This window comes from Ischnura elegans, chromosome 8 (genome assembly GCF_921293095.1).
Source record: "Ischnura elegans chromosome 8, ioIscEleg1.1, whole genome shotgun sequence".
NCBI lineage: Eukaryota > Metazoa > Arthropoda > Insecta > Odonata > Coenagrionidae > Ischnura > Ischnura elegans.
The window spans coordinates 71,055,400-71,068,679 of record NC_060253.1 but is presented as its reverse complement, the minus strand read 5'-3'; the positions used below and the strand labels follow the sequence as shown (position 1 = coordinate 71,068,679).

At 35.3% G+C, this 13,280-nt stretch overlaps 1 protein-coding gene across 5 annotated transcripts in view; it reads left to right on the top strand.

Annotated features, from left to right (window-relative positions):
* LOC124163718 (calcitonin gene-related peptide type 1 receptor-like) overlaps positions 1-13,280 on the top strand; it is a 510,985-nt gene that overhangs the window by 315,729 nt on the left and 181,976 nt on the right. For 4 of the 5 annotated variants that reach the window (XM_046540792.1, XM_046540791.1, XM_046540787.1 and 1 more), the window contains one exon: positions 7,480-7,518. The exons of the other annotated variant lie outside the window; for it this stretch is intronic. The gene's annotated coding sequence lies outside the window, so the exon portion shown is untranslated. The remainder of the gene's footprint in view (positions 1-7,479; positions 7,519-13,280) is intronic. 5 annotated transcript variants of the gene reach the window in all.

The window sequence follows — 13,280 nt, the reverse complement described above, 5'->3', positions numbered from 1 at the left end:
GGAGGCTCAGGGGAGAGGGGAAGTATAGGAGACGTAATCTGGACTTTTTGAACTTTTACTCCCCATTTAGAACATAATATACACATACTAAAATTTAAAATATTTAAAACATAAGAAATACATCTACTAATGCTTACTTCGAGTAAATAAATCTATATACTAAGGCACACCAATATAGAATATCATGGTTATAAAGGAGCAAGCTTGATGACGAGAAATGGAGGGATACAGAATACCAATATTAAAATGCCTGTGATATGAACGACAGTTATTACTAGGTGCTTTTAGATACTACTAAATTAAGTGTGAAATTCCCCTAAAATGTTGATTTTGGCCTGTTGCGTCGTCAATGACATCATTTTTAAGGTCTAACAGCTGACGTTTTGGTTTTTGAGTATTAAGAAGAATTTGACTTCGCTCGCAGTCACATACATGGATGAATATATTAATAAGCACCGAATTAAAATATTTGATGGCAAAAAACATCATTTTACTTCTGTGAAATGAATGTTCTGGTATTTAATTTTCTTTTGGTCTTCGGGAATGAGTATGTCAAAACCAGTCGACAGGAATTTATTTATTTGAAATATCCAGTGTTTTTACGACTGCCATCATTATCTCCCATTCCACAAAATTTTCATAGCCTCAATTCTTTTGAGTTGATTGGTAATTAAAAAGGTCATGCCAAATTAATTATTAAAAGTTCGTAAAATGTTTGGGTAATTCTATCTCAAATCACCAAACAGTTGACCCTTTTTAGAGTATCAGATTTTGATGAAAATGCCTCTATAGGTCTTGTTACTTTCCATTTTTACAAGGCGTTTAAATGTCTTCAAGGAAGGAAATTCTGCTTCTTTGTATAGTGATCCCTGTTCCTTTAATTTCAAGTGATCTATAGCGTCCATGACTGTGCGAAACCGTTTTACGTTTCTGGGACTATACTCGTTGGATTCCATTACTATCAAGATTTGGCGTGTTAGAAATTCTTCTTTTGCTATATATTTCACTTGATTATACGTTAGCGATAATGCTTGAGATAAGGTCATTTAATGCGGAATGTTATGTATATCCAAATATTGTACTTCCTTTTCATCCCTTTTGCCTTTAATAATCATGTTTTTAATTTTCACTCTGATTTCGCAAAATTGTCTTGCAATCGTACGTGCATGCTTATATATACATACATGAAAATTAGTATAAGTATCCTCCCTTATCGTTAATTGAAAAATTTTCGAACCAAAAATTGGATTGAGGGTGCTCTGTCCTCTGTTATATTTTTGAAAAGGTATATTTTATAAATTTAAACTCATGCCCATGCATTAAATACCGTTTTAGAAACCTGTAATTGCCCCTTGCACAAATGTCATTGGGTATGAGGGGATGCTGCAGAGAGTAATAAAGAGCCCGTCATGACGCTGGTGAGAGCGAAAAGGGGAAAAACCTCACAGAGAAATCCATTCAGGTCATAAAACGTTCCCGACTCGAACGTTCCCAGTGTCTTACTCAGTTCATTTGCCGTTGAGGCGTTTCCTACTCCTTAAATCCCGGCACTGTCACTCGGTACGGTTTATTTCCCTTTCGGGCCCTGAAATGGATTTGGAAAAACGAGGAGAGTCTTTGTGGTTTTCGCGGTCGACGAAAACAAGAGTTTTATCCGTTTTTAACAGAGAAGTCACTAAAATGGTTGGATCTGAACTTAAAAGACTTTGTGATACCTCATTCTTCCCGCCTCGTGACTTGCACTTGTTTCATAAGGGAGAACTATCATGACTATTGCATGTTGGACAAGTAATTTCTCCTACATTAGATATTAGGTGTAAAATTCTATCATATCTGTCGGAATTTTAATACTGTCATTAAATTTCGTGACAATTTCATCCCATGTTATGATATTTCAGCCCATTCCATGATATTAGGCCTATCATAACTTTAGATGAAATTTTTTTACCAATTTTCTTTCCTAAAATATCATATAATTGTTCTTTTAGCTTTCGACTATTTGTAGTTAATCTTGACTAGCTATTTATATTTGAATAACAATAATTTTTTCTGATTATCATAGATAACAATATCTGTATTGTATATGACTTTAACTGATCGTAATATTGAACGGGAAGTTTTATCTTTAGCTTTACCTTTTTTCAACTTTTATTTGTACCAGCGGGGTCATCATGGCGGAATAGTTCAGGTAGTTCCTTGTAGACCCTAATTAGTGGAATCTTCCCTTGCTCGCTTCCTAATCCGCAGTTGATTACGCACCCTTCGACTGGGACTTGGGTTGGCCCCCACGGTGGCTAGTGTAACACCCTGAAACGATCGCGGGCGGTAAAATTAGCTAATTTATAAACTTTTAGATTTGCTAGGTTTTTCTCACCGTCATCAAATCAACCTTTCCGCTACTTTTATGAGCGTCTCTCGCGTTTATCGACTCTCTTCGATGGAAGAAAAGGTATTTATTGATTGCATAGGGAAAAGGCCTTTTATACGTGGCAACGATGATGAGTAGGCAGTGTAATGGGCAGGAATGGCAATAGAAACTAAACGAAATTCAAAACCAGAAAAATTTGCATAGTTACGTTACGAGGAGCTTAATGTAGAAACGAAACGGATATAAATCCTGGGAGCTAAACTCTGGAACGAAATGAGAAGTAGATAATGCTTCGCTCCCGAGGGTCTACGTGCTCTACCTTCGAACAGTTTAGTTTGTTTCGACCCAAACATCGAGTGCGAAGTATGGTTGAATGAAGTAGAAGTTCGGCCTACCGCCATTAGATGAATGGGGCAACTCATATTTTTACCACTGGAGAACGGTGAACATAAACTTGCCATTTGATTTTTAAATCTCGATATTTTAACCTCTCTACACGTACGTCAAACGTAATGGGTAGAAACTATTCCTTCTTATTCCCCTTAACTTCTGGGATCGAAAGTTAGCTATGAGCGGCGGAGTTTCGATTGATTTAGTTTCACTCCTAGGAGTAAAGTTTCGTCCCGGGTCGAAACTAAACTCCTTAGTGATTTTAATTTCGTGCGAGCTAAACCCAGGCCTCGTATTTTCGTTTGACTCCGAGTCGAAACGGAACATTTTCGTTTCGTTTCACTTGCCATCCCTGGTAATGGGTAATTTTCGAGCGGAATTCACGAATATTATCCCCTTGGTGGGATTTTAATAGCTCGAACGCTGTTTTGCCAGCCGATTCCTGCGGTGGTCAATAGTTTTCGCGGCAGGATGAGTGGCTATAACCTTAATATCAGTGGACGACGGCATAATTCATGTTTTCAGAGAAGAGATAGTGTCTCTTTCGTGCAATTTTAATTCTCTATACGTGATAAATTCTCTTCGAATATCTTTCTTCTAACTCCCACCCTACGAATTATCTTGCATGGGTGTCCCTACCACTTATAGATAATTAAACTCGTATATTTTCAATGAATATCTTTTTGCATTCGGTAATTTCATGTTTAATTAAAAATTATAAATTTGTTTAACTTTGGTAAATAATTTTTTAGCTAAATTTTTCATTGACATTCAGAAGTGTGATGCTAGTATAACGTCATGACTCAACAGTAAATATTAGTTACTTTAAAAATGCATAGCTAAATATATGCCTTATCTTAATCCATGCTTCGAGCGCCATAAATTATCCAGATTTTCCAACTCGATATTTAATTTCTCTGTGTATTTATTAAAATTCTCATTTCTCTTCAAATGTCATAGTTATTGATTATTAATTAGTATCAGAAATCCTAAGATGGGTTTGACACATCGTACAACCGGATTATTTTACAATCTTATCGTTTATTACGGGTTTATTTCTTGCCTACATGTCCCATGCGAGAGTTTCTTAAGCTATTCTTTCCATTTGGAAAAACTAAACTATATAAATTATTGAATATGGGATGTTATGAATATGGTCGTCGAAATATTCAGAATTTCCTGATGAATATCCAAAATATTAACGTCGTGATCAGTGGTACAAAGCATTTTCTGACTTTAAAGTACCTACTTCTAAAAATACTAATTCAAAAGTATATTCAAAACTGAAACGGACTTACTGGTAAAATAATGAGCTTAGGTTAAAAAGTGTCTTTTTGTATTTTTTTGTACTTAAATATGGTATGTTGCAGCTGCCTAAGCATTAAATGCTAAATTTTGGCTTTAGGAAATTATTTCATTTTTATGACCCTCAAATACATACATCCGTAGTATGTTCACAAGTTTTGAAAAACTGTGATTAATTTTTTCCAGATGATTTATCGACTCGGAGTTTCATGGTCATGCAATACCTGTGGAATGTCGGAATTCATTCCAAAACCTCCAAGGATTGGAATAATTTTTCAAATGGATGCTCTAACTGGCTGAGTTAGTCAAAATGGTGAATTATAAATCATTTAAAACGGGATAAATTTATCAGCCACGGGTTACATTATGGGTGTACTCTCATAAAATATTTTCTGCACGTCTATAACTGTGGAAATAATTGGTCCTGAATAGCTATCTGAAGTATAATTAAGTATGCTCTGCATGAGCGTTGTAACTGCATAAAATCGTACGTTTTTCATGTAGAATGGCACTACATCATGAGCTGGGGAAAACATCTTTTAATTCACGGAATGACCTGGACGTATTTTTCATCCCACGCATTTACATGGATAATTTGCTCCGTATTATGCTGTGCGGAGAGAACGTTTTATTTTATTTAATGGGCCCCGGGATTTTTTTTCTGGGAAAAAACGTAATCTTCGTGCTCGGAATACATTCATATCCCCAAGGGTCACTTCTCGGAACCCTGTCGTGAATCCTTTATGATAATTAGCTTTTTACCGTAAAAATTGTTTTTGTGAACGAATATTTCCGTGTTTGAATGATGTTTTTTTAATTTTTTTGTTTTAGTTTTAATATACCTGTATCTACTCTTCAAAACTTTCATATCTGTCAAACGCTATTTTATTCATGTATACGCACGTCTGCTTACAAAGTCATTCAACCTAATGGATTGTTTGATATGGTAAGAGAACTAACATACCCTTTGAGTACGGATGAAGAGAACCGATGACGTTAACCGCGTGACCGTCAACCGAATGACAAACAAGAAAGGGCTTACAATCACTTGATGCCAGGGAAAGCCGTTGACGTTCGAAGTTCGTCACTCTTGATACACTGCCTACACTTGATAGATTATTTATTAGCGGGCAAAGAAGTAAACATTTCAGTAGTCAAAATAATAAAAATTCAAGCAAAAGGAATCACGCGTAATTAACGTTAAATGTTCTGGGAAATATATTGCCCGGAACGGGAATGGAACCACGGACCTTATGTCTTTCCGTGCCGCTGCAATTACGAGCGCTCAATCGCAAAAATGTTTTTGTTCCATGCTTTGATGATTTTCTCTCTATTTCTTTCGTAGTATGGTGAAAATTGGTCAAATATTCGTAAAAATTTCATTTCCCTTTAGGATTCAATATTTAGGATTCAAGATTATTTACTAAACTATTTCTCTATAATAGAATGAAAGGGAATTGGCCTTTATGTGAATTGAAGAGGGAAGCACATGAAGGAAGGGGATGCTGCCAAAATGCTTCTTTAGAACTCCATGGAAACTTATCTTAATCGGTAGAATGCTTTAATAATGATTTTTTTAATCTGATGAATTAATGTATTCTCATGATCAAATTACATTTCACCAAAATACATGAATAAAACATTTATTACAATTCACGAATCAAACAATTTTTCTAATTGCCCTTATTTGAGATTTAATGAAATTATCGGCTGTTTGAATGCAAACTCGCAACCTCGCTTGTTGAGTCTCCGTTTATTCGGCCTTCCTGTTGAAACCCTAGCGTCCACTTTCACTTATAAATGGAAAGGAACGTGCTTCATATAGCCTGCGCCCGCGAGAGCCCTCTGTGTAGGCGACCGTCTCTCGTAATTGCTGAGATAGGCCAGATGAGGCGCAGTTACCATTCCCCATTTTTATTTTTTTTTTGACACCCCGAAATTTTTGACCATTTGTATGAAAGCTGTGGCAGTTACATTCCTCTTTCGTACCTTGTGTGCCGCGATGAAAGTGAAAGGAAGTTGAATAAGGACTAATGCTTGGTTGTTTTTTATAATGGTGATGATCTTTTATCTCTTTTCTTTATGAGAACTTTATTCTCTCTTCATTTAAACTATTCTATTTCTCAGAAATGAGAGAGGTTGTAGAGTGTTAGATAGTTCTACTGGTGATAGAAATAATTAAGTTTAGGTAATTCTTGACGGTCTTTGGTCAACATCATCACTCCAAAGCTTAAGGGTTACTCAAGTATACTTGTATATCCTAAAATGGCTCCATTGACGAGCGGAACTGAAGCAATACTGCTGAAAATTTCGAAGTACGTTCTTTATTGCATTCCACTAGCCGGTGTGACACGAAGTTAAAATTGTATCATTTTTTTTTAGAGTGAATTGATTTTGTTTAGCTTTGTAGTGATATCTATGTTATATCTTACGAAATTTTTTCTATTATATCAGCCTATATTTTAAATCCTTATGCTGAGGCCAATCCTTATTTATTTTATTTTTACTAAAATTGCCTCAATAATACTCCAGTTATAGGCTTATTTAGCAGAAATGTCTCGGAATAAATCTCTTAATCACTCAAGTGGAGTATAAGCTTTTTATCTTTTACTTTGTGCGTTTTTTCATTACTATTTTTACTTTAAAATTTCCTAACTTGAGTCAATCGAAAGTCTCATTTTTCACATATTCCGATTTTATGTGATGGTAATTATTTGGCATTGGATTATTGAGCCTTTATCGAGTACCATGTGCTCTCCACATTGTGGAGGGTTCCTCAAATATTGATTTGAACGTTATATTCTTCCCCCTTACTGCCGCCACATGCGTTCAATGGCTCCAGGTGTCACCATGCTCTCTCTATTAGCCTAAATTACGCTTTCTCCTCGAGGCGATTTCTCGCCACTGTGCAATCCAACTATCTACCGAGTCGATCGATGGGTTTTACTTCCTCATAGGAAAATCCACTAGGATTGGTAGTATATTAATTGCGTTTCGCTTGGTTTCGCTGTTAGTAGGGCCCGCCCGCCTTTGTGACGGTGCGGGATTCCTCGTCCCTTCCCTTCCTTCCCTATCCCCTCCCCGGAGGCGTCGTCGGGCTCTCATCGCGGCGGCGCCTCCTTCCTTGTTCCTTCCCGTCCTTCCCCCCCTGCGGGCAGAGGAAAAAAGCTAGCGCTTAGAATCCCTGCCCCAGGAGTGTAACCCGCGAGCCCGCCCTAGGTGTCTCGTTTCCATTGTGCAATCCAACTCCTTATCGCCGTCCTTTTAAACTTGTAAAAATTATCTATGACAGTCGTCGAAGAGCCAAGATTTGAAGAGAATTATAACAATATCATTTTTCATTTGACTGAATTGTTAAGTTCGTTGCCTGTGTTTAACACAACGATACATTATTTATCTTACCTTTTATTTTTCAGGTCATTTTGGTCGTACTCATATGGAGCCACGTGATTATGGTACGTCTCATTTCATGTACTTTCTAGTTATTTACCTACTTATTTCTATTATATTTTTCCCTAATAGGGAGCATAATTGTTAAAAGTGCAAAAAGTTGGAAGGGAATGGTTCTCTATGATGGAAAATTCATGCATTTAAATAATACATTATTCGGTTATTAAATTTGGGAGAAATTAATTTTTTAAATAAAATTTTTCCCTTCAGTAACTATAAGAGAGAAATGACGGATAATGTGAAACTATTTCCTTCGCACAGTCATGATGACAATCCACAACATTTGTGATGGCGCATAATGTTTACGGAACGAAAACTAGTAATGTAATGCAATTACAAAAATTAACGTCGACGAAGGAAATAAGACTAGGAAAAATACATAAGACAATCAAAATAACCTTCGCGAACAAATATTCACCCAATAACAACCGAAGCACTAAATGAGAAAAATTTGCATTTAATTACTTGTTAGCGCATTTCGTTAATCCTATTAGATTTGAGTAAAATATTTATAGGCAGTTCTTGGAAAGTCTCTACTAGCTGATTCAAACTTCAAGAATTCATTGACGATAGCAGAGTTGCCATTAGAGAGAACTCATTGTCGTGAGAATGAAACTCCTTTCCAATATCAGAGCGGTTTTCTACCCACGGGTCACCTGTGGTTTCCCACGCTATTCGGATATCGAGGACATCAAACCACTCGGTTTTAGCAGATGGGTTGGGGGACGGAAATGTTTTCAATCTGATGAGAGGTAAAACTTGGAGTCCTGTGACACGAACAAACTGTGTGGTCTAGACACTTGTTGGAGGCTAAAAATTGTGCTTCGCTCCAGCTGTTGAAACATACCCTTGAATTTCTATTTTCCTCAAACTCGATAGCAGCCATTTTGATCGGTAGTATCATTTCCTTGTGCTTTTTGAAATATCGTTTTTTTCCTCTTTTATGCATTATTTTAGATAAGAAAGCAGCTATTTCTATGTTGGGAAGTAGAATTTGGCTATTACTTATAAAGAGAAACTTGGCTATCTACTCTTTGCTCATAAATTCTTGAAACTTAATAAATATTACATAAACGGCGAGATTTTGAAGAGTTTCTGAATTGCTATCAAAACCTGGTGGTTAATTTAAGACTTAATGCAATATATTATGCAAGCTTCTTGATGGATATTGTGTTAACCGACACTCATTGCCATTATAAAAAATTATGCATTTTCTCAGCAAACATCCAATATATTAGTGTGATCTTTGCAAATTCGAATTAAACTAAATTATACTCTTGCTAAATAAAGAAATACTTATTATTAAGTATTTTAAATTAGATACACAGCGCCGAGTCCAATACTTTTCCATACCGAAAGTAACCGCAAAGCTTTTGTTTCAACGCACCCATAGGGACATTTTTTTACCGTTTTAAGGATCTACAAACCTACTCTTGGGTGGTGCTGCAAAAACTGCTCGTGCTATTTTAATAGCTGCATCCAATCCAGCAAATCTCTCTCTTCTTTTATTTTGTTTCTGTCTTTCATTACAAACATCAACTGGTATGAAGGCAGTATTGGCTTCCTTCAAATTGTCTCCTAGCTTCAGGCAAAGTTGTCTTCATTCATGTTTTCATTGTCGTTCGATAATAGCAGCGTCGAATAGTGGCCAAAACTCGATTCAAAACATATCTGACACATTATCTTATGTAATTAAGGAATGGTCAACGCTTACTCGAAAGGTACAGCTGTTTTTTTCCGTGAAGAATGATAGCGGCAAAAATACAGGTAATAGTTTTCTTAGAATTTATTTCACGGGTGTGATATGAGTGAAAATTAGTTCTTATGGTGGCTCTGATAACTTTTCGTGCAGGTGAATATTTGGTTTTATCACGGAAAAAAGATCCATCTACCTTCTTGGATCTTACCCCTTCATGATCCAGGGACCGTTCACCGAGTATCTACTCTCCGCATGCCTATCCCAAGGAATAACTATCATTACCTCTTTTAATGAACCAGCAAGAGACACAACCAAGCTGCATTTAAGGCACTGTCTTGATATTACACTGAGTATGACGAACATCATAACCTATATTCCACGAGGAGCGACCCACGCCTTCACGTGATATCTAAAAAAATGAGTAATTACGTTATCACAATAAGAGGTCCTGGGGTTGAAGGTAGTAAGAAGGATAGCACGCAAATGATATCATATGTAACGGCAAATATTAAAAGAAACAATATTTTACATCAAAAAAATAGAAGTCATGAAATTTCAGTACATTAAATTGAACATTGTTGAAACTGCTGTGATATGATTTTTAAAACCACTCGAAATAGCTGATACAATGATCGTAGTTTCCATAATTGTCTTTTTATTTATTTATATTCAGCAATTATTATGACAATTATCTTAATTTTCAATTTATTGTTCATGTAAGAATAAACATAAACTTTTATTTCATATCTCACCTGTAACTCATTATCATGCTTTTGTACAATAATATCGTAATATTTATTTTTAAATTGAATTTTATTTGGTGCTTATTAAAACATTTTTGCGGTTTCGAATGATACTGTATGTTGTCTAGGCATTACGTGTTGGGTAAAAAAAATACTCTGAAGGCAAAATCAACACGGTGAAGGCAAGCACGCAATAATATGGGAAAATGCATCTGTCCGCATTCAATTAATTGAGAAGTGCTCCGACATTTAATTCAAACCTCCAACGTTTCACGCATGTGATTTCCCTACGGTTTCACTCACGGCATATTTTTTATGTCCGTGCCTATATTCAGAGTAAGCTTGGGAATTACAATCCTACAGACCTTTAATTTTTAGCATTGTATTCGTACTTCCCTTCTTCTTGATCCCCTACACTCTTGGAAAAGAAAAGAATATTAGAATTTTCTTGCTTGAAGTGAGGGAACGAATGAAGGCAGTTTATTTGATTTTGGCTGTAGTGGAGGATTTGGGGAGAGGCGAGCCTTCATTTTGACGGGGAAAAAGTGGATGACGGGGTTATCGAGGTTATCGGGAAATCGATTGGCCCTTAAAGGCTGACAACATTAATTTTAGACTTTGGGTTTCGTGGGCAGTTTTAAGAAATAGGGGAAATAAATAAGTAAATTTTTGTCAGTAAAGAAAATTTTATCGTTTGTTTCATACTCATCCAGGTTGTGGTATTTTTTGTGAGAAAATCTCCACATATCCTTTCCTCATTCAATAAATAAATTACCTTTTATTAGGCAAATGAAAAAAATATTTGTAAATACTTTATGACTCGGGATTAGTCTCCATGCGTAAAATCGTTTCAGGCTTGATTTGATGGAAGTTCGTTGTATCCATGATAAATACTACAAATGGTAATGCCCACACTATAATTCAAAACTCTAGTGCTAACCATGGTTTCAACATATTATGCCCAGTCAAGGTTTTCTTACGAAACTTAGGTTTCGATATATTCGACCATGTTTCGGTTTCGATATAAACCATGGTCGGTAGTTGCGTTTTGAATTAAAGTGTTGAAAAAACCATTTGTAGTTTTTATTATAGATTTGTTTTTATGGATATATGGCTTTCCAAGAAGTTTCTTTCGAAACAGGCTAGTATAGTTTTTTTCCGAGATCTGGTGCAAATTAAGTGACTCTAGGTAATCAGAAATATCTCAAGGCTGTGAGTAAGTAATATGTCAGGGAATTTTCCTTCAGAAGCAAGTTTACGGTTAAAAGATACAGCCTTCCTGCTTTTAGCTGGCGACATAAAAGTTTTAAGCATACCGTAAAACGGAGAAGTCTCCGTAAAGTCTCTTTTATCTTTTATTGGACCTTTGAGTTGTCAAAGTCACCCTTGTTACATCGCATGAATAAGACACGCCATTGCCTCATGTTTACACCCGCGAAATGATAGTGAGTCACGCGTTTGAAATTAGATGTATCTTGACGTCACTTCCGTGTGGGAGCAGTTAAATTCGACCAGATTTTTTTTCACATTTCGAAGCTTCTTTGACTTATTCCCAAGCTTTGTGAACTTTTATGTTGGCAAGGAACATTTTTTGGTGCATTCTATAGGATTCTCGTATAGTAAAAGAACTTTTGATAGAAAAAAATTAATTTTGACTAAATATATTGAAAAATAAAAAAGTGAGTAATTGTAAGTCGATATGAGTAACTGTTTATTTTGGCCAATCGGTCCCCCATACCTCAGTAATAAAATATTTCAATGAGTTGAATTATTTAAAATTAAATTTAACGTTTCTTACTATGTGGCAGTCTTCAAATGGATTCAATGCATTGTATCAGAGGTTGCTGATTTAGCTAAAAATATAAATTGAAAAATCTGATATGATGTGGGTGAACAATTCCACAATGAAATAAATAAAGAATTTAATTGCTGTCTCCCCCTCGGAAGGTTATTTCAACCGCATCGTCATTTAAATGGGAAATAAAAATTATTCAAGAATTGATTAATGACCCCATGTGGTTGAAAGAAGTTAATCAAGCTAAAATTTGTCGGGTTTAATCTTCCGTTTTGCATCATTGTGCATCAATTTCACTAATTCAACCGGCTGCGATGATCTTTCTAACTAAAACTGCATTTTGAGTCCATATGGATGGGTCATTCTTGTCAAGAGAGTGGGTATAGGTATCTATCCACCATTTATAAGAATAAAGGATCTCATGTTCATGAATTGTAACCTTTTAATGCATTGGTAATTATTGCCAATATCGTGGATTAATTGGAATGGTCATGGAATTTTCTCTATGTGCATAATTATAAGAATTTAGCTGGCACGCCTTCAGATTTCAATAATGCGTAGTACACCGAATTTACTATACTGTGAAGCATACATGTTCCTGAGTGTTTTTAAAATATCCTTTTCCTTGTACTATAACTGGAAGTTCAGGAAATCACATTTCACATTTTTGCTCTCTTCTCATTCAATTGATTAATTCTAATTAAAATTATTAAATAATTTACCTGGGATAAATAATTCATCTCAGGTTAATGAAAATGAAATTAAATCAATAATTCATGGTTTAAAAATTATTTGATGGTTACAACCTAGATTTTGACCGTATGACAGCGTTTTTGAGATACCAATAATAAATGTAGCCAACTTCAAACCTGGGCTTATGTCATCAATAATTACCTTAAAATGTATCTACGGTGATAGGTTGAACTTTCTGTGATAAATAGTTTCATCATTTTCTGCCTGGTACAGTTAAATTGTAGTTAGGTTTTTCCAGGACCTCCATGAAAAAGTTTGCGTTAAATGATTAATGTAATAAATCCCAATGAAAAACTAGATTAGTCAAGAAATTCAAAGATTCGTATCCAGCGGGCGTGGTCTTGTAAACAAAGTATGATTCAAAGATTCAAATGGTTCAAAGATGGTTCAAAGGTGATGGCGCCAAGCTTAGTTTTTACTATACTACAACATTCTTTAAAATCTTAAATATAATTATTCAAACTTCAAACCTGGAATTTTGCCTTTAAGAATTACCTTAAGTGTTGTCCTATGTGTTTTGTTGTATTTTATTTCACCGACGGTTTCAAAAAGTAGTGCCTAGAACGATTAAACTGTAGTTAAATTTTCTGAGAACTTCGTGAAAAATTATGAGTAAGTGGATGGACTTAATTAAGGCGAATAAAAACTAGGTTAATCATTTTTTCAATTGAATTTAATTTCAATATAAGGAAATCATTTCCTTAAAATTTATCTTTCGCGATTACTTAAATTTTCGTTGACAAACAGTTTCCAGAATTCGTGCCTGATACTGTTAAT